This window comes from Notamacropus eugenii, chromosome 2 (genome assembly GCF_028372415.1).
Source record: "Notamacropus eugenii isolate mMacEug1 chromosome 2, mMacEug1.pri_v2, whole genome shotgun sequence".
Taxonomy (NCBI): domain Eukaryota; kingdom Metazoa; phylum Chordata; class Mammalia; order Diprotodontia; family Macropodidae; genus Notamacropus; species Notamacropus eugenii.
Window position 1 is genome coordinate 507,507,589 of NC_092873.1, and position 22,596 is coordinate 507,530,184.

The window sequence follows — 22,596 nt, forward strand, 5'->3', positions numbered from 1 at the left end:
TTCCTGTGTGCAGTCCAGAGACTCCCCCCTTCCCAGGATCTGCAGCAGCTTCCCTCTCCTCACTGCCTCCCCCCCCCCCCCCCCCCCCCCCCGCCCTCTTCTCTCTCCAGGCCCGGTGAGATAATCACTCTAATCATGCTCACTGATCCCCCTTCTCGAGGACTTTAATGTGAAGAAATCACTTTCCTCCATGTGTCTCTGGGAGGGAGTGAGTGTGTGCATGCAGGGTCAGTGATGCATGTTCTACTGAGGGGAAAACTGGGAGTCAGAGGCCAAAGGATCTGCTTACAGTCACACAGTGGGGAGATGTCAGGGCAGGAAGCACATGCCTGCAGAGGTCAGCTCTGCCCACTGCCCCACCTGTCCTCAGCCCCTCTCCCGGTTCACTGATCTCTGCTTTTCAGTAACTTGGTCTCCTCTGCAGGGGCTGGTGAGGCAGTGTGATGAGGATGGGCTCCCTTAGACAACGGAAAGTGCCCTGGAAAGAAAAAAAGCACTGAACAGACACACTGGGGGGAAACTACAAAGAAGACTGAGGCTAGCTGTCAGAAAGTGCTTCCTGACACAGAGAGCTGTCCCAAAGTGGATCAGGCTGCCTTCTAAGGCAGTGAGCTCTGCTAGGGAGGCCTTGAGCAGAATCTGGGTGATCACTTGGATATAGGTTATGGTGGGGGTTCCGGTCATCCATGAGTTAGACTACTGGGTTCCCTCCCAACTCTCCCCAGATTCTTTCTGGCTTTCTTCTCAGGTCTTCTCCCCAAGGCTCTCCCCCAAGCACTTCGTAGGTTATCACCCAGATTCTCCCCAGGGGGCCTAGTCCCTCCCCAGCCTTCCTTTGGGGTGAATACTCAGACACAAACCCTAGGCCCTCTCTCTGCTCATGAAGGAGGGGGAGAGTCCCAGCTGCTCCTCTTCATCAGGCAGACACACTGGTGCACACTCACTCTCGGTCACATATCCTCCATCCTCCAGGTGGACGGATAGAGGCCTGGGGTGCTGTCAGTCACAGGCCTCCAAGGGAAAGCATACTCATTAACTGTTTGACTTCATTTTGTCACATTGACGTCCAGGCAGAAGGAAGGAGAGAATTGAGGGGGGCTGGGTCTGGGGAGCTGCCAAAAGGAGCTCCCCTTTTGCAGGAAGAGTGGGCATTGGATTATTTGCTGCGGTGGATTAGACAGTGGGGCAAAGTCAGGGGCTCAACATTATGCAGAGGCTCAAAAATTCGGCTGCTCAGCTCTTTTGAGATATAATAACACCGCCCTTTTCCATAGGACCTGAAGGGTTTGCTAAGCGCCTTCCTCCCAATATCTCTGGGAAGGAGGACAGGGTTTTTAATCTCCCTTTGGCAGAGGAAAAAGAAAGAGACTTGCCCAAGGTCACACAGTTATTAGATGTAGGAGGTGAGATTTTCTGGAACCACAGAGTTGGACTCACAGACTAAAGCACTTTCTTTCCATCCACAGCTTGATCCAACTTTACCTGAATCCTGGAGATGTCTAGTCCCACTCAGGAGAGACTGTGGTCTCCCTTCCAAAGCCCACGGCCAACAATTTTGAACACTGATGCAAGGAAACGCTTAGGGCCTGAAGGTCAGAGTGTGAAAGGACCTGAGAACATGGAACCTAGAATGTCAGAGTTGAGAGGGAGCTTAGAACAGGGAATGTCAGGTCTGGGAGAACACTAAGAGCATAGACTAGAGAATGGCTGAGGAGGGAGAGAACTTAGGGTCATGGAATCCAATCTGCTTGTTTCACAGATGAAAAAACTGAGGCCAAGAGGGATCACATGATTTGTTATATCCATGTATCCCCTATATAGCATGTACCCAAGAGTTCCTGATTAGCCAATGTTTAGGAATTATCGGTCTTTTTTCAAGTCTTCTCAGACCTCTCCTAATGTCCTCCAAAGGGAACATTCCAATGGGGGGGTCTCCCCTAGTTCATCTCTCCACCCTGCTGAGACCCTTGAAGCTGCTCTCAGGAGAGGTAGGAGTTGGACCTCTGGCTCTTCATGACATAACATCAGAACAATTCTCACATCCCTGAAGGATTACAAGACATTTTCTTCTCAGTCAAGTGATGCATTCAGGTCACTTTCACCAGGGCTTGGATTTGAGCTGAGCTTCTCTCCCTTTAAAATCAGCACTTTGTCCTACCTCTTCTATGCCTTGCAGATGGTGCCAAGGGGCCAACAGAAGCACTCTCCCTCCTACATTCTTTCTTTCATTCCTTCATCCATCCATCCATCCATCCATTAAACAAATATTTACTGAATGCTGGGTGAGAGCAGATGCCTTAACAGACAGGTCCCATCAACTCCCCTCCCCTACAGGTCCCTTAGGACCAGCCCGTCTTCTTTTTTTTTTTTCAACCTGTCTTCTTCTGACAGCTTGGGAACCCAGAATGACTCTAGAAACAGAGCCTGGAAGCCTAGGAATCCCAGCTGTAGACCAGGCCAGGGAAAACTGTAGGAAAGTAGCTAGATGCTCTACTTTGCCTGCGTTTGGGGAAGTGGGGGAAGGCCTTGCCCACCCTGGCAAACCTTTCTTCTCTCCATCTGGGGGACTTCTCTTTCTTCCCAGGAAATTGTTGCCTTCTTGTCTCTCCATGACTCTGTGAAATTCCCTCGTCTAGCCCCTGGCTTTGGCCTCAGACCTGACCACAGAACATTCAACATTCATTTAATAGACCTACTACCATCCCATGCCAGACTGTGCTAAGCTCTGGGGACACAGAGACAAAAATGATAGAAGGTCTGCTCTAAAAAGAGCTTATATTCTACTGGAAGAATACTGTATGTATACAAATAATTGAACACAAGGTAATTTGAGAGGATCAGAACATTAACTTGGGTTTGATAGGGAGAGGGAGAACAGGCAAGGTTTCAATGAGGAAGAAAGATGGCCCCAGACCTGATCTCTGAAGGAAGATGGGGCTTCTAAGAGATTGGAGAATCCAACAACGTTCACTACTGCAAAGCTTTCTGTCTGTCTGTAGGTCTATAGTTTCACTTTTTAGAATTTGGGAGCTATATGTGTTATATTTTCTCCCTTTGAGGAAGGAAACAGGTCAATATTGTTTGCTCTAGAATATATACATACATTTACATTCAGTTCTATTAATAATTCGCAATCCACTTGTTAGGGTATGTGTGCAAAGGAAAGCCATTCCCCCTACTCTGTGAACGCTGATATAGCATTGCCCATGTAGAACTTCAAGGAGGAAAAAACAACCCCAAACCATGAGCACCAGTAGAGCATCTTCCATTTCCCAAGAAGAGCTCCAAGGTCATTTTCCTAGACAAAATAGGAAAGCTGAGAAGGCATCTCAGGAGCTTACCCACCATCTCCCCAATCCGAACTCTGATTTGGAGGTGGGGAGTGTCCCACTTCCATCCTCAGTTTCTTGAAAGAATATCCTTTAATCATTCATTCAAATACACAAGTCCTAAGCATGGGTTTCCTTTTCCCCTCCTGAATGGGGATATAGTATTATTCCATCATCACTCATTTGGAAAGTCATTTGCCACCAAACAAAGGGATTGAAACAAGTAGCAGAAACCAAGCAAGTCTTCTCCTCCTTTCAAAATTCCTCAGCCCCAGAGTCACCTGGTTCCAGTTGCTGTGGTAAGTGGCCCTAATTTAGAGGCCTTGATGAGGATGAAGGTCATGTCAGGCATGGGGACAGCTTCTATGAATACATAGAGAGAAGGAAGATTAGGTTCAGGAAACAATTGGTAGGTAGTTCGATAGGAATATATTGTTCATAAACATGAATAATGCAAAGGAAGCTTTGAAAAGCAGGTTGGGTCCAAATTTGGAAGTGTCCTAAGTGACAGAATTTCAGCCGGGTGTGGAGGTGCATGCCTATAATCCCAGAGACTGGGGATGGTTGCAACTGGTAGATCTCTTAAGCTCAGGGGTTCTGAGCTTCACTGGGTCATGCCAGTCTGGTGTCCTCACTAAGTCTGGCACCAATATGGAGAGCCTTGTTGAGCAGGGGCTACCAGCAGGGGCAAATTGGCCCATGTCTGCAATAAAGCAGGTCCAAACTCCTGTGCCAATCTGTAATGGGAGCAGGTCTGAGAATGACCCCTGCACTTCTAGTCTGGATGAAATAGGGACACCCAGGCTTTAACCAAAAAAAAAGAAAGAAAGAAAGAAAGAAAGAAAGAAAGAAAGAAAGAAAGAAAGAAAGAAAGAAAGAAAGAAAGGAAGAAAGAAAGAAACCAGGATGTTGTTGTGGTTTATCCAATGGGCAATGTGAAGGTTTTGAGCAGGTCAGTGATACCACCAAATCCTTGATTTGGAAAGATGATTATGATTTTTAAAAAGTATTTTATTTTTTCCAGTTACATGTAAATATAGTTTTCAACATTCATTTTTTATAAAATTTTGAGTTCCAATTTTTTTCTCTTTCTCATCCTCTTCTCCCCAAGATGACAAGCAATCTGGTATAGGTTATATGTGTGCAACCACAGAAACATATTTCCACATTAGTGATGTTATGAAAGAAGAAACAGAACAAAAGGGAAAAACTATGAAAAAGAAACACGAAAGTGAAAATAGCATTCTTCAGTCTTCATTCAGACTCCATAGTTCTTTCTCTGGATGGGGATAACATTTTCCATCATGAGTCTTTTGTAATCGTCTTGGATCATTGCATTGCTAAGAAGAGTTAAGTCTATCACAGTTGATCAGCACACAATGTTTCTGCAGCTGTGTTTAATATTCTTCTGGTTCTGCTCACTTCACTCAGCATCAGTTCATGTAAATCTTTCCAGGTTTTTCTGAAAGCATCTTGTTCATCACTTCTCATAGCACAATAGTATTCCATTACATTCATATACCACAACTTGTTCAGCCATTCCCCAATTGATGGGCATCCCCTCAGTTTCCAACTCTTTGCCACCACGTGAAGAGCTGCTATAAATATTTTTGTACATGTGGGGCCTTTTCCCTTTTTTATAATCTCAATGAGATACAGACATAGTAGTGCTATTGCTGGTTCAAGGGGTATGCACAGTTGGATTGCCCTTTGGGTATTGTTCCAAATTGCTCTCTGGAATGGTTGCATCAGTTTACAACTCTACCAACAATGCATTAGTATTCCAATTTTCCCACATCTTAGGAAAATGATTATGGCAGTGCAATGGAGGGCCCATTGAAGAGGAAAATGATTGGAAGCAGAGACAACATTTAGGAGGCTATCACAGTAGGTCAAGGGAGAGGCTCTTCACAGATTGACCCTAATTTGGATCATAGACTGAGCCCTAAACTATATCCTCTCTGCTTTCTCTGACTCTAAATCCTGCTAATCCTCATTTAATCAATCAACATGACAAATAAAGTGGAAAAATGTATCCAGCCATCTCGCACGGGGCACATACAACACCTTTGAGAAGGTAGCACCTATTGGGGAAGATATTCCCCACAGGAACTGTGAAGAGGCTGGGGCACCAAAGTGATCTTTGTTTCCAAAATCCTTTTTGAGAATCAGGAAGATCTGATTTTGAACCCTTACTCCTGACACTAACCATGTGACCAAGCCCCTTAACCTCTTCCAACCTTATTTTTCTCATCTGTAAAATGGGGATAATGAGAGTCTCTATTTCACAGGGTTGTTGTGAGGGTCAAACAATGTATTTGAAAAGTACTCTGTACCTTAAAGTACCTTAAAAAGTTCTAGAATGTGAGTTACAATTGACAGGTACACAGATGAAGCTGGGGCCAGAACATGTCATGTGAAGAAAGCAAGAACATTAATTTCCAAATCTCTGACCCACATCCCTACCTTTACATGTGCTGGTAATAAAATGTTGAATGTCTCCCTCCATATGGAAGGAGAGAGGGAGGAACTAAGCTGGGGCAGTCCCCAAAGTGAGGGTTCCAAGGTCACGCAGTTGTTTGCAGCCAGTTCATGGTTTCTCCTTCAAAGACCCCTGCCCACATCCTTTCCACCACGTCTCCTGGGGTCCAGTCACATGATGCCAACTGGTTTGGGAGCCTTTCTGTCATAAATGGGCATGGAAGTGTGAGCATCAAGATAGCCAGGATCTTGAGATCAGATATGATGAGACAGTTGACCCAGGAAGGTCCTGGTAGTTGGCGCAGGAAGCAGCCGGGGCAGGACTGCCAGTCCTCATCCTCAGTGCCTAATTATCTCCTCCACCTGTTCCCTTCACTAATACACAGCCAATCTCGGCCTCATTCTCATTCCTTCTTATGTCAATGGTTACCAAAGCCTTCCAACACCATGGTCTCCCTGTGTCCAGTTCCTGTCCCCCCTTAATCCCTCCACCATAGCGCCTGTGGGACAAAATACAAATTCTTCAGTCCGAACTTTAGAGCCCTTCCTAATGTGGGTCCCACCTACCTTTCCAGGCTGATTATACACTATTTCCTTTCACGCGCTCTTGCTTGTCTGTTCATCCATATGCTACATTCCTCTTTTCAAACCTTCAGACAAGCCATAGACTCAGCCTGGAATACTCCTCCTTCTCTCCTGGGTTTGCCCTTCAAGGCTCAGCTCGAGGGTTACCCCCTACAGGAGGGCTTTCCTGATTCTTCCAGTTGTTAATACCACCTCCCATCTCAATCTGTTCTCCCTCCCCCCTCTGCTGAATCACTGAGTTTTTATTTTTGATATTTTTTGAAAGGTACTTATCTATGAACAGGATGTATTGTCCTGGGGAGAACATGAGCTCCCTGAGGACAGAGACTGCTTTGATTTTGTCTTTGAATTCCCAGAGTCTCACGTGATGCCTGGAACACACAACAGACATTTAATAAATCCTCATTAATGGATGGATGGATGGGTTTCTATTCTGCACACCTCATCATCCAGTTTATCTAAAGGAAGGAATATCCTGGAGCAAGCAGATGTCTGAGTCGTAGGATTTGGAGCTAAAACAGGACTTTGGGGCTCATCTAGTCCAGGGCCTCACCATTTTACAGAACAGAAGACTGAGGCCCAAAGAAGGGCATGGACTTATTTGTCCAAGGTAACTCTGGTGGGAACAGAGAAAGAATTCAAACCCAGAACTCCGACTCCAAACTGAGTGTTCTTTCCATTCTTTTTGAATTCAATGGCTCCCAGGGAGCAGTGTCAGGAGAAGGGGACCAAATAGGCAGATTCGGGATTGTGGTTTAGGGCAAGACTGAGTCCTGGGAGAGTAGAGGGTGGAGACAGAAGGAATGGGAAGGCCTAGGTCAAGATCATCTCCCAATTAGAGCATGGCCACCTGGCTAGGGTGTGAAGCCATGGGGAACCAGATCAGTCCCATTCAGCGGCTCCTCTCTGATCTTATCATATCCTTAACCTTGGTTTAAGTTCTTCCATCCATCCCTAGCCTCGGTGGAATTCTGACTGAGGGTCACAAGAACCCCAAAGCCTTTCTGTCTGAGCCACAGGGTCACTCCTTGGTTACAGGTCACCTCTACCCCTACCCCAAAGCCGACAACTCCCATGAAGAACATTCAGGAGCTAGAACTCCCTTTTCTGCAGCACCCTTCCCCCCACCCCCATCGCCCATCAAAAGTCAGAGAGGGGATTCCTTCTTTTGATACATTCAAACGATTCTCTGTTTACCTCTGGATCCCATTTCCGCTCCACATTCTCCATCATCACTCAGGGTCCCAGATAGACTTTCATTCTATAACTGATGTCATGTCCCACCTGCCAGAAGATCTCTTATCCAGGCACTTATTGCCTGGTCTACTGCCCTATCTTAATACTTTCATGACCACAAGAACAACTAGCATTTATAGAGTGCTTGGGTCCTCCCAACAACCCTGTGAGGTAGATACTATCATTATCCCATTTTACAGATGAGGAAATGGAGGCCAAGAGAGGTTTGGTGGCTTGTTCAGGATTGACTAACTAGCAAGGATTTGAACTCAGGTCTTCCTGACCCTACATCTAGGACTCTGTGTGCCCTCACTGCCTTAACATTTGAACACCTAACGCTTAATAATGTTGTAATTATTCTGACCCCTTCCTCCCTCATCTCCACTTTTTGAGAGGAAGAGAGAGAAGAGGGGAATTTGTAAATGCATACATGTTGGAGAAAGGCATTGGCTATGCTTCCTAGCATTGTGGGGGGGGGGGGGCGAGGGTGGGTCCCTAAGATGCCCCATTAGGCCTAAATTCTCTTCCACTAGCTCTGTGCTCCCAGTTCCTCAGGTCCCTGCTGTTTCTTTCCTCCTCCACTATCTCCCCCTCTGAAGAAAGGCCCTGACTCTGCCCTTAGATTTACTTCAAGACTTGGAAATCTCCTTCATGTCTCTGGCCTCAGCTTCCACCGTCAAACGAAGGAGTTGATTGTGGTTCGTCCCCCTAGTCCTTTCTATTGCCTAGGATTGTGATTCTGTGAGTTTCTTCTTCTCTTCCTCCCCCTCCTAATAGATAGGGGGAGGGGAGAGAAACTGGGGGAGCTCCCCACACCCTCCCAGCCCATCTAGGGAAGCCATTGATTTCCTCCCCCTTAATGCTCTCTCCTGCTGCCTCCTCCTAACACCTCCCTAAGCTGCAGCCACTAAGCCTCATCTCCCAGGCTCTAATCACCAAGTCTTACTTCTGATCTACGGAAATGACAAGGAGCCTTTTTTGGGGGTGGGGGAGGGAGGGGGATTTGGCAGTGCTGGGGGAGCTGTCAGCTAAAGCTGCCCAGGAGATATGTGGAGAGGGGGAGCAAAGAGGGTTATGGAGCCCTCCCCACTCAGCCCCATCACTCCAAGGAGATTCATCCTGCCACACTCCCCACCTACTGGAAGTACCCAAGCTTGTTCTGAGATATCAGTGTGACTGTGAAGGGAAGGGATGGAGTGGGTGGGAGAAATTCTAGGCTCCACAAAGGAAAAGAGTCCAGTGCTGCCCTCTGCCCTTAGTCAGTCCATCCATAAATCAATTGACAAACATTAATCGTTGTGGTTCAGTCATGTCCAAGTCTTTGTGACCCCACTTGGGGTTTTCTTGGCAAAGATACTAGAGTGATTTGCCATTTTCTTTTCCAGCTCATTTTACAGATGAGGAAACAGAGGCAGACAAGGTTAAATGTCTTACCCAGGGAGGAGTCTTCCTGACTCCAGGCCCTGTGTTCTGTCCACTTCACTAACTAGCCACCCTAAGCATTCATTAAAGACTCATTACATGCCAGGTACCATGCTGGGCACTGGGCACATACGAAGACAAAGATCAAATAGTTCCTATTCTCTAGTAGTTTATATTCCACTGGGGGGGGGGGGACAACAATATATGTGCAAAACCATGATATAATTTGGGGAAGAGAGTACTAGCAGGTGGGTGGGCATGGATAACAAAAGGTGCCATATGATACTTGAATTGAGTTATGGAATATATTAATGACTCAAGGAGAAAATAAATGCCTTGGGGGGAGGGGGGAACCATTGCAAAGGGACAGAGATGGGAGATGACAAAAGATGATGAAATGACAAAAAAAGACAAGAAGGTCAGCTTGGCTGGACCCGGCAGGGTGAGTTTAATAGAGTTGGAAGAAGACAAGCATTTATTAAATGCTCAAGTGATTTGTGTAGGTTCATATATTTGTTCAAGGGCAAATCTGAACTCAGATCTTCCTGACTCCAGGTCCAGCGCTCTGTGCTTTCTGGTGCCATCTAGCTGCCTCAGGTAGGTTGTGAAGGATTTTAAAAACCCAAGCAAAGGCTGTATAGGTGATTCTGGAGGCATTTGAGAGGGACTGGAGCTTTTGGTTTTTATTTATTTTTTTGAGTGGGGAACTGACAGATTGGCACTTTGGGGAAAATTGCTTTAGCAGCTATGTGCAGGGCAGAATGGAGTGATGAGAGTCTTAAAGCAGGGAGATCAGTTAGGCTATGGCAGCTGCTTCAATATCCTGATGAGAGATGATGAGGGCATGGACTGGATGCTGCTGGTGCTGTGGGTGGATAGAAGTGGGAGGCGGGATATGGAAGTCACTGTGGATGTAAAAATGACAAGATACAGCAGCTCATTGGATATGAGACTGAGGAAGAGTAAAGAGTTGAGGATGACTCCTGAGGATGACTGGAAAAATAATGGTGACCTCTACAGAAATAAGGAGGTTTGGAAGAGGGATGGGTTTGGGCAGAAAATAATGAGTTTTATTCTGGAAATGTCTGAGTTTCAGGTGCCAGTGGGACATCCAGCTGGAGATAGGCAATAGGCAGTTGGGGAATCAAAACTGGAGGTCAGGAAAGAGGCTAGGACTGGATATATCTGTATATAAATGATAATTTAACCAATAGGAATTGATGGAGTCAATAAGTGAGAGGGTAGAGAGAGAAGATAAAAGGTCCCAAGACACAATCTTGGGATCAGTTGAAGGAACTAGGGATATTTCTCCTGAAGAATGGAAGGCCTGAGGAGGAGAGGGCATGAAAGCTCTCTACAAGCATTTGAAGGGCTAGCATAAAGGAAGGGATTAGATTTATTCTTCTTGGCCCCAGGGGGCAAAATGAGGAGCCATGGGTAGTGGTTGCAAAGAGGATAAAATTTAGGTTTGATGACCACATACATTTGTTATGGAATGGACTTCCCCAGAGAATAATGGTTTCAAGGAGAAGTTTGGATGGTCACTTCTAGGAAGCATTTCTGTTCAGCTGTACCAACCAAAAGGGAAGGGTGAAGAGAGGAGAGCCCCCAAGTTGTAGAGGAATATGTTCTTGATTAGAAGTCAGAAGACCAAAAGAAAAAAAAGGTCAGAAGACCAATCTAAAATGTTATTTACACGTGCAATTTCAATTCATTTAAGAAACACTCATTGTATATAACACTGCTTACTATATGCCTACTCTTCTATTTACTACTTAGAAAAAGAGAAAACTCCGCAGTTTATTTCTTTGAAAGCAGGAACTATCCCATAATTGTACTGCCAGAGGACGAACGGTGCCTGGCACATAGTCAGTGGTGCTAAGTGTTGGTTGATTAATTGATTATAATAATTAATGATTAATTAAGAAATAATTCTTTAGGAAGTGGGGGGTACTCTTCTCACCCCAGTCTAGCCTGGACTTTCTCCAGGTTCTGTCCTAGCCTCTTGGGTGGTCTAGCCCAGGTGCCATCCCCCATCCCAGTCCCAGTCAGACCCCAGCCTCCTCTCATCCAAGCAAGTCCTACAGGACAGCCACTCTCCATTCCGTGTGTGTCTCAGTATCTCCAATGGTTTCTGACTGGCTCAGCTGTTTCTCTTTTTATCTCTGTCTCTCTCACTCTTTATCTCTGCCTTTCAGTCCTTGTCTCTGTCTCCTCACTCCATATCTGTGGATCTGTTTCTCTGAGTGCATGCCAAAGCCAGGTCAAAGAGGGTTTTGGATTCTGTGCTGGTGAGATGAGATTTAGGGTAGTGGAAATAGCCCTAATTTGGGAGTATCTCATAAACCTTCAGCTGAGTCACCCTGGCCAAGTCCCTAGTTCTCTCTGGGTCCCGCTAAGATCCAGAGCTTGAACCACATAATGACGGAGACCCTATCATCCCCAGTTTCCCAGACTCCCAGTCAGCCTCTACCGAGACCGGATAGCACCTAAGTTGGCTGCCCGAGAGCCAACCCTCTGCCCCCGTCCCAGAAGAGCTCCCCAGACCTTGAGGCCAGGTTGAGCTGGAGGGAAAAGGAGGCCAAGTCGGGATGGGGATACTCCGGGGATTCTCCGGCTCCACAGGCAAACCAGGAGGCGGGCAGGCTCATCTCTCTCCCCGCAGGAGAGTAATTACAGCGGAGGCAGCGGCGGGGGGAGCCCGCGCGGTTAATGGCGTCTGAGGGTAATCAGGAATTAATTACGCGTTTCCCGGGAATCCCTAGCTGGGCGGGGTTTCCAGGGACCAGCTCAGGCTCAGGCTGATAGGGGAGTTGGGAGTGTGCAGACTTGGCTCTGGTCCAGGGCGCAAGGTCACTCCATGTGGGTCAGAAACAAGACATCGAGCACGTCCTACACCAGGTTCCTGATCAATAGGAATTCTGTCTGACCGAGGAAGGAAGCCTCTGTCACCCCAAGTGCCTGCCCCTACCTGAGTCCCCAACAGGGGTATTGACCGAGATTGGCCATCCCTTCACCAGATCCCCTTCAGTCTTGTAACACAAAAGAGCTTTTACCTACGAGACTCCTGGCACTGAGAATGCAAAGACACAGGTGAACCATTATCTGCCCTCAAGGAACTTATGTTCTACTGGGGATGGGGGTGCAGGGTTAGAGGAGGGCACAGCTGGTTCACAAAGAAGTGAATACAGAGTTATTTCAGGATAGAGGGCCCTCTGACAATTGGAAGTATAGGGATCAGGATGGGCTTCCTGGAGGAGGTGGTCCCAGGAGGAGCTGAGCTTGGAGGAATTCCATTAGGCAGAGAGAAGGCAAGTGGATGGGGCAGTGGATAGCTTGTGCAAAAGCAGAGTGACGGGAGATGAAATACAAAGTTTGGGGAATCATTAGTGGTGCAGGTTGGCTAGAAAATAATGTTCTGAGAGGAGTTGGGTGAAAATGGTCTAGAAAGGTAGGATGGAGTCCAAATGTGAATGTCTTGGAATTGGGAGGGGACTTGCATTTCATAGGAGAAGTCAGACTTCAAAGCTTTTTGAACAGGGGAGTTACATGGTCAGACCCACCATCCAGGCACATAGATCAATGTCAATTTGGTTGTTGGGGGAGGGGGAATTGAAGAGGGGAGAGGCTGGAGGAAAGGAGACCAATTCAGAAACTATTGCCAGATGGTTAGGGTTTAAAGAGGGTGGGAGTGGAGTGACTGTGACTAGACAGAAGGAGGAATCTACAATTTTGGAAGAAGAAACAATAACATTTGGTTCCTGGTGCAATGAGGGGATGAGGGAGAGGGAGGAATATGGGACAACTTTGAGGTTCAGAACCCAGATATCTGGAAGGATGATGATGGCCTTGACAGAAGTGGGGAAATTTGGAAGAGGTATGGGATTAAGGTGGGGGGGGGGATAGTAAGGAATTCTAATTTAGAAATATTCAAGTCATATCCACAAGTATTAAGCACCTACGAATGTGTTAGGCACTGTGCCAAATGCTGGGGATACGCAAAAAGACAGAACCAGTTCCTGTTCTCAGGGAACTCACAGTCTAATGAGGAAGACAACCTACCAATGACTGCATACACATGACACATGCCGGATGAGTTGCAGATCATCTCAGAGAAAGGCCCTAGCATTCAGGGGGGCCAGGAAAAGCTTTCTGAAGAAGGTGGGACTTTAGCCAGGGAATCCAGGAAGTAGAAACAAGAAGGGAGGGAATTTCCGGCTTGGGGGACAATGTGATTGGATTGAAGAATACCTGTCAGGGGAGGGCAAGTAAAGTGCAAAAAGACTGAAAAGGTAAAAAGTGACTAATTATTAAGGACTTTAACAGCTAAACAGATAATTTCATATTTAATCCTGAAAGTAATAGGGAATCCCTGGAGTTTATTGAGTTGGGGGAGGGGGAATGGCATTTTTTGATCTGTACTTTAGAAAGATCAGTTTTACAGATGAGTGGAAGACAGACCAGAGTGAGGAAAGACTGGAGTTAGGGACGTAACTCAGGAAGATATTGCAACAGTCCAGATGAGAAGTGATGACAGTCTGCCCCAGGGTAGTAGCAGGGTCAAAGGAGAGAAGGGAATGGATATAAGAGAAATGTTGCAAAGGTGAGTATGACAGCACCTGACCATATTGACCATGAGGAGGAGGTGGGAGAGTAATGTGAGCCTAAGGAGTGAGCCTGGGTGGGCTGGAGGATAGGAATATTCTCAATAGCAACTGGAAAGTTAGGAAGAGGTGGGGAAAGACAACGACTAAGGCTAAGACAAAGACAAGGCTAAGTTTTGAGTTTGAGTTGTCTATAGGACATCCAGGTAGAAGTATTCAGCTGGAATTCAGGAGAGAGATTTAGAATGATTATCTAGACTGAGGAGTCAAGCAAAGGCATGATAACTGAACTCAGGAAAGCAGGTGACATTAGTGAAAAAGAGTGAATAAAGAGAAAGGAGCCCAGGAAGGAGATGTACACATCCCTCCCCACCAGGCTTAATGGTTGGGAGATGGAGGATGATCCAGCAAAGGGGCTGAAAAGGTGTCGAGAGGCAGAATAGAACCCAGAAAGAACCTAAGACAGGAGAAAGTGGTTGACATTGTCAGCAGCTACAGAGAGGTCAAGGAGCATGAGAAGTCATAGAAATCTATGGCATTTAACAGTTAAGAGCTTCCTTGAAGTGAGAACCAGAGAAGATAAGGGACTAGCTCAAGGTCTCAAAGTTGATGCTCTAAGTATCAGTCAGGATTCAAACACAAGGCCTTTGATTTCAAATTGTCGGTCTTCCCCTATACCATGCTGCCTCTCTGGAGACAGGAGATTTTATTTTCCATATTCTGAAGGCTTGGTGAGGGGCTTTGCACATAGTAGGAATCTGATCAATGTTTATTGAACTGAATTGTGGCTGGAGTATGGCGCCCATCCCTGGCAGCTGCAGGAGTCTGGGCCTGTGAGCCAGCCAGTCTGTGGGCAGCCCACACCACCCCGGCCAGCTCAGAGATTCTCTGTGGGGCCCTGGGCTTTGGGAAAACCTGTTACCACTAAGCCCCATTCCAGCAGACCCTGAAAGCTGGCCAACTTTCCTCTTTCTGCTCTCTCTTTCTCCCTCAGTGGCAGGGCCCAGACCCCGGCCCCCAGCCCAGCCCAGCGCTTTGAAGTCCCAATCTGGCAAATAGAGTCAATCAATTATGAAGGAGACAATCTGCTTAGCGCCTTCGGGCTGTGGGTGCGGAGCAATCGGAGGGATTAGGGGGAGAAAATCAGGCTTAGGCTTCCCTAAGTGACAGGGAGAGAATCGGCCCCGAGACTGGGAGAATCCTAAAGCGATTATGCAAATCAGCCAGCCTAGAAGGGAAGGGAAAGAGGAAAGGAGGGAAGGGGGGACAGTAAGAGAGAGGGGCGAGGCGGGGAATGCTCCCTGTTAGACCAGCCAGTGTCTCTACCTTGCCCAGCTGGGCCCAGCTTGGGCTCAGGTCCTGGTTGGCCAGAGACACCACCCGCCTTTCCTCAGAACTTCTACAGATGTGGAAGCAAAGCTCAGGAAAACTTGGTACTGAATTTCTCTTTTCTCCTAAAAGTGTCAGAGGTTCATACCCAGGGAGAGGAGAGTGGTAAAGGCACAAGCACATTTATTTATTCACAGACCATCAGAGACAGGAAGGGCAGCTGAGAGATCATGGCATTCAATGTCCTCATTTTACAGATGGGGAAACTGAGGCAGCTCCCCAGAAAGAACAGCATGTAAGCCCCTCACAGACAGGGCCTATTTTCATTTTTGTGTCTGGATCCCCATCACTCAGGATATTTTGTGCCTGGCACACAGTAGGTGCTAAATAAATGCTTGTGGATTGATGTGGCTCCACTTGCCCCAAAGTCTGGAAATGAGTAAAGAACCTAAGCAGGACTTTAAGATCAGCTCACCTGATCCCAGTCTAACAGCTCTTGCCACTTCCACAAGCTGATGCCTAAAATTCTCTCTCTGCCTCTGTCTCTCTTTGTCACTGTCTCTTTCTCTCCTCTCTCCCTTTCCGTCTTTGTGTGTTTGCCTCTGCCTCTATCTGTTGGTCTGTCTGTCTGTCTGTCTTTCTCTCTCTCTCACACACATACACACACACACACATATACCTGGAAATGACACATAGGAGAGGGTTGGTCTAAGTTGATTGCTTGAGCCTTTTCTAGGCTGAAGGTTTTTTGTACCTTCACAAATATTTGCAGAATTAAGGTTTGCTTCCACCAACAGAGAACAGCAAAACACTGGTCAAGGAACAATGCCAGGGTTCTAGGATCTAGGGGCACAGACTCCCCTCCTCTAAAAAAGACCAACCCAGCAGATTCCTTCCTCTTCACTCCCTGACAGGTCACTTCCAGTCACTTAATTGGTATCTGCTCATTGGTAAAATCCCAGACTCCTCCAGTATCTCTGCAATCCTGGTGGGATCCAGCCTTGATACTAGGTCTGGTAGGACCTTCCAGGTTTAGGCATGCTGGAGTTTAGATCATACAGGCTTGTTTATATATACAAACCTGGAGGAGGAACTTGGGACCTACCTCCTAGAGACAGGTTGGCTACAAAAGGAGTCCATTCCCATCTGCCCTCAAAGAGAAGCCCCTCTTGGCACTATAGGAACTAGATCCAGGACCTATTACTGGAGCTTCTGTGGGGTGGGTAAGACTTCATCCATGGTCTCTCTTGTGGGGCTGGGCCAAGGAAAGGACAAGAACAGTTCCCTTCATCCAGCCTCCCCAAAACTCTAGCAGTGACCACATAGGCAAGAGACAAGAGGCTCAGTAGAAGATCCAGGTGTTTTCAGGCCATGGGGATGGGTAGAGAGAGAGCTGAAGGGCTTGGGAAACTGGGAATGAGGGTATAGAGGGCTCCTTATGGCTCTGTGGTCCTGAGCAGTGAATATTCTCATAGCCAGCAGGAAAATGGGTCTTTATATTGTTTGTTATCAGGGACATCTCTGGGTCCTAACTATGGGGCTAGCCCTGAATATCCAACCCATGCCTTGGACTGGGAGTAGGGAGAAAGATTCAGTGAGCAAAGGGACTATACAGAAAATAGGGAGAAAGAGTGGCCCTCCCTATCCTTCTCTATGTATGAAAGGGCCTGTGGTTTGGGGCTAGGGTATCGGCTGTATTTGTGTGATTGTAGATATATCAGTGTGAGTGTGTGTGCATGAGGGTGAGAGAGAGAGAGAGAGAGAGAGACAGAGAGAGAGAGAGAGAGAGAGAGAGAGAGAGAGAGAGAGAGAGAGAGAGAGAGAGAGAGAGAGAGAGAGAGAGAGAGAATGTGTGTATGTCCCCTCCTGGGGCTGCAGTGGGAACTCCTTAGCAGTCTTTTATTAGCTGGACTGGCAGCCTGGCTCTCTGAGCCTGCCTCCTCCCAGCCCCCAGCCCCCAGCCCCCAGCCCCCAGCCTCCAGGCTCCAGAGAGGGAAATCGATAGCAGGCAGTCTCAGTCCCCAGAATAGCATGATGGAGCTGCCTGCAAGTCCAGGCAGGCTTGGGTCAGGGGTCAATGAGTCTTTAGCAAAAGAGACTGCTGGAGCCCTGACCCTGCGGCCCCTGATCCATCAGGCCCTGGATGCCTGTCTCTAATGGCTGGGGAACTGTCCAGGCCCAGCCAGAACTGGCAGCAGATACCCAGGAGCAAGACCCTACAGACTTCCTGGACTCCCATGTTCCTTGGTTCCCCAGGTCCAACTGCTGACCAGGCAGGCTTGTGAAGAGCGTCTAAGGAGATAGCTCTCCAAGTGTCTTTACCCCCTAAATCCTCCTCCAATATTTTGTTCCTCCTGTCCCCTTCCCTCCCTTCCCTGCCTCCAGGCCCTAGTTAGACAGGGAGGACATGCTCTCCAGAAGGTCAACCTGGGACAATGCTTGAATGTTATTGGTGACTGAGAAGTGCCCTGAGTTTCTCGATAGACTTTCCTATTAGTACAGTTAATGAGTTGTCAGTCTGGTAGGCTCAAGGAGCCAGAGAAGGGCTATAGCCAGAAATGGAAGTATTCTGATTAAGGGATGGGTAGGAAGGAGCCTGCCTTGTTGGTATTTTTCAGGAATGGGGTCCAAGTCCCTAGACCCTCTGCCTCACCCACCAAGCCTCTTTGGCTACCCAGTATCATACTTGTTTCAGTGAGTGGAAACCAGAAGACACTGTGAGATTGAAGAAGCCATGGCTGGGCCCAGCAGGGGCTCATAGAGGCAGAAGCATGTGATTCTGTCTACAGGTTTGCCCTGTGTCCACCCCAGCTTTTCTCCAGGTAGGGCTTGACCCTGACTTGACTCCTATATGGGATGCTGGAAAGGGGCTAATGAAATTGTTATGAGTGAGGCTGGGTGGAGAGCAGTGAGGTTGGGAGGGTGGATTTATGAGGATAGGAGGGCTTAGGACAGAGACCAGAGAGCTGAAGGGGTGGGAAGGGAGGTCACAGGGATGAAGGGCAGAGGAGGTAAGGCGAGACATTAAAAAGACTAGGGTCAAAAGTGGGCTGAAGGGCAGACTAGACTAGACAAAGGCTAGAGAGAAAGTCAAAAGCTTGGGGTGGGAATTTGGGGGAAACACTTTTATACCTGGTTCAGGCCCCTGGGTCAGGTTATGTTTCCCCATAAAAGCCAAAAGCAGAGAGGAGCTTCAGACTCCCTGCAAACCTCATGATAAAGCTGCCTTCCAAAGTCCCTGGGAAATGCTCAGGGCCCAGCTGGGGATGTACAGATTCAGAGAGATAGAAGACCGCAAGAGAGAGGAAGACAGAGAGAAAGAATGATAAAGTCAGGGAGAGAAAGATAGCTAGGGAGTACCAGCATCGCTTCTCAGACTTGTGCCTAGGAAAGCAGAGATAGACAGATGGGCGGGGAGACACAGGCAAAATGAAACAGAGTAGTGACCGAGATAGGGAAAGGAAAACATGACGGTATGTAGGGATAAAAAGACAGAAAACACTTTCCCTGTGCGCTGTTTGCAATTTCTCTGAGGGCTCACTTTCCCTGACTTGGGTTGTTCCGTTTTGTTTGAATGGGCCTTCAAGGCTTCCAGGAGTTGGGGTGGGGAGGAACAATTAGGAGATGATGAATGAGGTCAGTGAGGGACTTCTCAGACAATTCCACCCAAAGCTGGGAAACTCTGGCAGCTGCCTTGGATGTTTGGCTTTTAACTCAGCCTAAATAAATCACAACCCAGTCAGTATGGTCTGCCCTTCAGCCTGGGGGCTGCCTGTAGGTAGGGCCAGGGATCGAGGTCTAGTGAAGTTTGCTTCTCTGTGCTAAACCCGGGAATTCAAATATGAGTAAAAAGAAAGACTCAGCCCCTGCCCTCAGGGATCTTACATACACACATAAAAGGGTGCGCACTGTCTGCTGGGTGGTGTAGTCCACATGGACAAAGGAGGAGAGAAGTCTGACCCCTTGGGCCGCTCTTCAATATGGAGTTTCTGGGAGTTGACAGCAGGAGGAAGGATGCTTACAATGTCACTTGGAGGTTTGCAAAGTCTTACAAAGATCTCATTTCACCCTCACAGCAGTCCTGGGAGGGAGGCACTATTATCCCCATTTTCCAGATGGGGAAACCAAGTTTCAGAGAAGTGCAGCTACTTATGCAGTCACACAGCTAAGTAACTGTCTGAGGCTAGCCTCCAGCACAGGGCTTCATAATTCCAAATCCAACATTATCCATTGCACCAACTAGCTGTCTCTGGTCTGAACCTATCACCCTGTTCTTAAGAACTTCCTATGGTCCCCTCTTACCTCTATAATGCCATGCTTTTGTCATTCCATGCCCTTCCAAGCCTGGCCCCAGACACATTCCTCCCCTATGATCATGGAACTTGTTCTACTTGTTCTCCCTTGAACTTGCCATCTTCATGTTTCCCTGTCTTGTCACAGGTTGTACCAGACACCTGGATGGCGCCCCCTCCTGATCCTGACATAGAAGGCTTCCTCTGCTTGGTCACATAGGGCAGATCTAGGAGGTGAGAGGTCGGAGACTGAGGAAGTTGCCAAGCGATCAGTGGTAAACATTCTACAACTCCATAGTAACAACCAGAAGCTGGCTGACTATTCCCTTGGGCATGCTAGGGAAGGTATTCTCCACCCCCATAGGCCCAATTACCTTCTGAGACCCCCTCCAGCTCTGAGGGCACCAGATCCTGGAATTCTAGGGTTCTCCAATATGGGACTACCCAGACTTGGAAGGAAAAACAAGATCTGCTGTAAATCCTATAAGTCTCTGGAAAGGCAGTGGGAAACCATAGAAGAAGGTACTGGATCTGAAGTTAGAATATTTTGAATTTTGCTCACCTATGTAACCTTGGGCTAGTCACTCAAACCCTACAAGGCTCAGATTCCTTTTCTCCCTTTAAATTAAAGGGATGACCTAGATAGATTTGTCAGCTCCAAATCTATGACTCTCTTACAAGGTTCTCTCCCCTCCCCTGCCCCTGGAGGGGAGTCCAATGAGAAACAGCTTGCACTAGTGGGTGCAGAAAACTCAAACAAATGCTACTCTAAGGGTGCTGGATGGAGGTGAATGCTTAGTACAGGATTTCCCTTCCTTCTAAAGACAAATTCAGTTGCCTTCTGTCCAGGGAGTCCTGAGCTGCAGAGACCAAGGTTATGACTGGACAGCTCCAGTCTCTCCCAGGGTAGGGAGAAGATGAGGGCTCCTGCCTCTTCCTCTGCCTGTTATATCTGGGGCTGGGAAAGAAATACTTTAATAGGGATCGGGCTTCATCTATCCTTCCCTGTCAGTCCCATCTCTGGCCTTATTATCAGCCCCTATCATAGGCAGCAAATGACACATCGGAGAGTCTTGGCTCCAATTTGCTTCATGGTCCCTGCGGGGCCACCCGGGAGGCTTGGACTGGGCTAGGAGGGGGTAGGAGGAGATCTCTGATAATAGGATGTGGCCAGAAGCATCCCAGTGTCTATTAATGCTGCTGCTGCTGTCGCCTGACACCCAGGATGAAGCCCCCTCCTCCTGCTAGCTGCTAGGCTCAGGGACCAATCTCTGCCTGCCCCACCCCACCCCCAGGCTGCTCTCTAGGCTTGTCTCACAGCAGGGATGTCTCTGACTGGGGTCTGGGGCTGGGCTGGGCGAACTGAAGCAGTAGAACTACACTAGAAGCAACTACACTCAAGGAGCAAGGACCAGAAGCTTCCCTACAGGGCTAGGTCTCTCAGGGACATACCTGGAGGACAACCTGTAGGAGAACTCAGGGAGAGCCAGAAATCCTGGAGAACCTGGGCTACTCATTGGTATACCCCTGAGTGTGCAACCAACTAGGAGCTGAGTTCCTGGACTGTCAGCCTGGACCAGCTAAGGGAAAGAACACAGATGAGAAGGCAGTGTGGTCCTGCGGCCTGAGCACTGGATTATGAATTAGTGGGTTCATGAGATCCTGGGTTCAAATCCTAATTCTTTCATTTACGACCTGTGTGACCTTGGAGACTAGATGGCCTGCCTAGATAACTTCTAAGGTATCTCCTAGCTCAACATCACTGGTGGGGACTGAAAGGATAGCTTATTAAGATTTAGAGCTGGAAGAGAACCTTAGAGACTACCGAATATAATCCCCTCATTTTACATATGGGTAAACTGAGGTCCATGGAGGGAGAGGGGTTTGTTCGGACTGACATAACTATAGGTAGTAGTAGATAAACTTAGATTCTTTGATTCCAGAACCAGTGTGGGGCTGGAGAGGAGAGAGACTCCTTCTCTTTGCCTGGTTTGGGGGGTGGGTGGTCTGCTGTATTCTTAGAATGAGGAAGACCACAAGTTTGAGGTGGTTGCTAGGTCTGGGGTGGTGGTGGTAGGGGGTGCCTGAGTGGAGAAGGGGGTGGAATAGGCATTGCAGTTCCCTTACTCGGCAGCAGGGGGCTCCCAACCCTAGGAGACATTTGGCCAATCAGGGATTTTTGAAAAGCCATTTGGTCTAATTTTCCCTGTTTTACTGCTGGGACTGCTGAGGCTCAGAGAGACATGTCCAAGATTGCACTGTGAGTAAGGAGACAGAGACTACAGGTGGACTTTCCAAGGAGGGAGGGAATAAACAATTACCCACAAAACAGGACCAGAATTTCTTTTGCCACAACCCAGCAAGGTGCCTGAAATCCCACCATTAGCACTGCATGCCTTGAAGGTTCTTAACCTTCTTTGTGTCATGAACCCCCCTGGGGAACCCTATGGATGGACACCCTCTCAGAACAAAGTTTTAAAATGCATAAATAATGGAAAAAATGCTAAATGTCAGTTGGAGGCTAATCCAAATAAAGATGTCTGGTTTATTTCCCACCCAAGTTAACAGACCTGAAATTTTCTCATGTCTCCCTTGAGGACTCTCAGAACCCATGTTAAGAATACCTGTCTTCAAGAATGGCAGACATCTGGTAAGAAGGTCATACCTGAAGCCCTTATCCAGCCATTCCTACTTCTGTGGCAATGAGTTTGGCAGACCCTGTCCCCTAGGCTATTGGAGAACAGAGTGAAAGCTGAATATGGGAAGGAGCTGGGACTGAGGGAGGGGAGAAGAGAGTGCAGCAATACATAATCAAAGAGTTTCTGGCAGATAAGAGAGAAAAACACTTTTGGCGTTCAGCCTCTGATGGCAGACCAGCAGAGACACCCCATCTCGGGAGGCTGCCTATGCTGTTTTTACAGCTCTCACTGTTGGGAATTTTGTCCTTGACACCAAGCCTCAGTTTACCCCTTTGTAATTCCTCTCCTTTGCTGCTACTCTACCCTCCACAGCCAAGGAGAAGGAATCTACTCTCTCTTCCATCTGACAGCCTTTCAAATACAGAGTCTCCCTTTCTCCATTTTCTTCAACTGACCCTTCTAAGGTATGGACACACCAGACCCTTAACCATCCTAGTCACTCACCTCTGGATTTCTTCTGACTGATCCATATCCTTTCCATATTGTGGCATCCAGAGCTGAATGAAAGACTCTAGAGGTGGTCTAACCAGTACTGAGGATGGGGGTTGTGACTTCTAGGGTCCCTCTTTGAAGACAGGCTGCATCTCATACTTTGGGGGACTTTCATGTTCCATTCAAC

General features: G+C 47.7%; 1 long non-coding RNA gene across 2 annotated transcripts; it reads right to left on the bottom strand.

Moving 5' to 3' along the window:
* Window positions 1-139: 139 nt before the first annotated feature.
* On the bottom strand, window positions 140-19,555 carry LOC140530083 (uncharacterized). Of its 2 annotated transcripts, XR_011975789.1 has the most exons (5): window positions 19,289-19,555; window positions 3,611-3,692; window positions 1,483-1,625; window positions 861-1,011; window positions 140-478 (listed from the first exon to the last, which is right to left on the bottom strand). It is a non-coding gene; the product is annotated as an uncharacterized lncRNA (long non-coding RNA). The 2 variants fall into 2 exon arrangements; XR_011975790.1 differs by lacking the exon at window positions 3,611-3,692 and having other exon boundaries at window positions 19,289-19,552.
* Window positions 19,556-22,596: the final 3,041 nt, after the last annotated feature.